We start from the raw sequence: 2,629 nt of genomic DNA on the forward strand, positions 1-2,629 counted from the left end.
CTGCTAAACAACAAAAATAGCCAGGTGTTGTGGTTGAGTGCCTGTAATCCCAGCTACTAGGGAGGCTAAGGCAAGAAAAGAGGCTTAAGCCCAAGAGTTTGAGGTTGCTGTGAGCTGTGACAGTACAGCACTCAACGCAGGGCGACATAGCTTCTATCTCAAAGAAAAAAAAAGCCTCAGGTCTGTGATCAATCCAGTTTTTGCTCCTTCAGCTGATGTCTTACTGAGGGTGCTGTGTTCCACTGGGCATGAGAACCTTGATCTGCTACCCTGGTGTTCTGGCTAACCCAGTTTCTCCATCCTTACGGGTGGGAACATTTCAGTAACCATAGCACAAGAGTCACAGCCCACTTCCCTCAGCCCCACTGCTGCTGAACTGGCTGCACCTTACCAGGCCCTTACCCCGTCTCTTTCCCTCTCATCTATGGTGCGTCTACCTGCCCTCTTGGGCATTACTCAAGGAGATGCCCTGATCTCAAGGATGTCATGAACGTGGGCCACTCCATCTAGCTGGGCCTGGCTTCTGGAGCCACAGCTGCCTTCCCAAAGGCAGCCCTAGAGGAAGGGAAGGGCCAGGCCCATGCTCAGCTGGCCAGTCCAAATCCTACAGCACCCCAGGGAAAAGACAAGGTCCCCTCCAGACACAGGTCACTGGCCTTCTAGCTCCCTGATGTCTTTGTTAGCAGGTTTAGGGAATGAGGAAGGTATAGGTGGGCGCAGCTGGTGCAGCCCACCTCAGAGGGGAGGGACAGAGGATGGCATCTTCCCCCAGGGATACCTGCTCCCTGTGGTCTGGCAGCTGGTGCAGCCCACCTCAGAGGAAGGGACAGAGGATGGCATCTTTCCCCCAGGGACACCTGCTCCCTGTGGTCTGGCAGAATGCGCAGTGATCCCAACTAGGCACAACCATCCCTCCAAACAAAGGGTCACAGGAATTTTACATAATGTGCCCCAGCCTGTCCTGCTGTCTTCACCTGAGCACATGCCCAGTGCCCAGCAGGGGCCAATCTTGTAGGTCAGGCACACCTAGGAGCAGCGCCTCTTAGCTGAGCAGAGGGGTATCCATCCCACTCTCATCTTCCCCATTTCCCTTCCCCCAGCAGGAAACAAATTCTGCAGTTACCCTCTCCTATGTAGGCAAGGGGAGGGGTCTTCAGTGAGACTGTCGCTCCTGGAGAAACTATAAGGCCACACATAATCTGCAAAGAGGTGCAGAAGGAGGAAAGTGGTCAGACAGCCAGTCTGGGACCTTCTCACTGGCTCCAGCTCAGGAAGCTGCAGATCTGGGAATATACACAGTGGAATCAGAGTGCCCAGAGAGAGGTGCTGCCTGTGGCTGCCTGTGCCTGTAGGGCACCTGCCCCATATACTGAGGGTCGTGGGTTCAAGCCCGGCCCTGGCCAAACCAACAAAAAAACAGCTGGGCGTTCTGGCAGGCGCTTGTAGTCCCAGCTACTTGAGAGAATGAGGCAAGAGAATTGCCTAAGCCCAGGAGTTGGAGGTTGCTGTGAGCTGTGACATCACAGCACTCTACCGAGGGTGATAAAGTGAGACTCTGTCTCTAATAAAAAAAAAAAAAATGTCCAGAGAGGAAGAAAACCCTCTCAGACACTCCCAGTACCAGCAACAAGGGGGCTCTGAGAATGAGAGGCAAGTGGACTGTAGGCTTAGGGCAGGTGGTCTTTTGTTGAGGGGTATGTGAGGGACTGAGCATTTCCCCTTGAAGGAGGAACTTGGGCTCATTAACCTCACCTTCCTTCCCACCTCTGATGTTGGACACACTTTTCTGTAAGCTCCTCACTGCCTAGCCCTGGGCCAAAGGGATGCAGAGGGAGCAGGATGGGGTTCAGGTGTCATGAGCCCAAGGGTCCTGATGTGGCCCATGGAGCCCTCCCTTCCCAGATTCCCTCTTTAGTTCCTGCCTATCCCCAGTGGCCTGGGGCCAGGGAAGCTGCAGTGCCAGCTAACAGCTGCCTAGACAATGAGAGACTCAAGAAAAGACTGCCACAGCCCTGAGCTACAGCTGCATCTTGTAAGCCTGGACTTGCTCCCTGGCCATCAATAGGTTGGTCATCAGCCAAAAGGGCAGGGACCTCAGGGATAGAGGAGGGACACCAAACAAAGACAAGGTCTACAGCTGGTTTTTCTGAGCAGGGGCATCTGAGGCCAAGAAGAGACAAGAAATTTGCTCCAAAGGTAGGGACTGAGTCTTGCTTGCCCTGCAGTCACCCCGGGCACACAGCAGAGGTTCCAGGCCGGTTTCCTGACCAGAGCAAATGTCCCAGCAGTCCCTGGCACAGCTGATTTTATCTGCTTCTTGAATAGGCCACAAAGAATCAGTCTAGTTCTCAAGATCTTTAATTACAGGCCTGGTTTCCAAACTGGGAGTGTTCCACGAAGGACCTGAGGCTCCAGTGGTTTGGGAGAGCAGCTGCCCTTCCTGTCCCTCAATAAGAGGCTGAGCTTCGGCTCGGCACCTGTGCCTCAAGCGGCTAAGGCGCCAGTCACATACACCTAAGGTGGCGGGTTTGAATCCCAGCCCGGGCCCGCCAAACAACAATGATGGCTGCAACCAAAAAATGGCCAGGCGTTGTGGCGGGTGCCTGTAGTCCCAGCTACTTGGGAGGCT

Source organism: Otolemur garnettii, unplaced genomic scaffold (genome assembly GCF_000181295.1).
Source record: "Otolemur garnettii isolate 467f Iridium unplaced genomic scaffold, OtoGar3 scaffold00018, whole genome shotgun sequence".
Classification (NCBI taxonomy): Eukaryota; Metazoa; Chordata; class Mammalia; order Primates; family Galagidae; genus Otolemur; species Otolemur garnettii.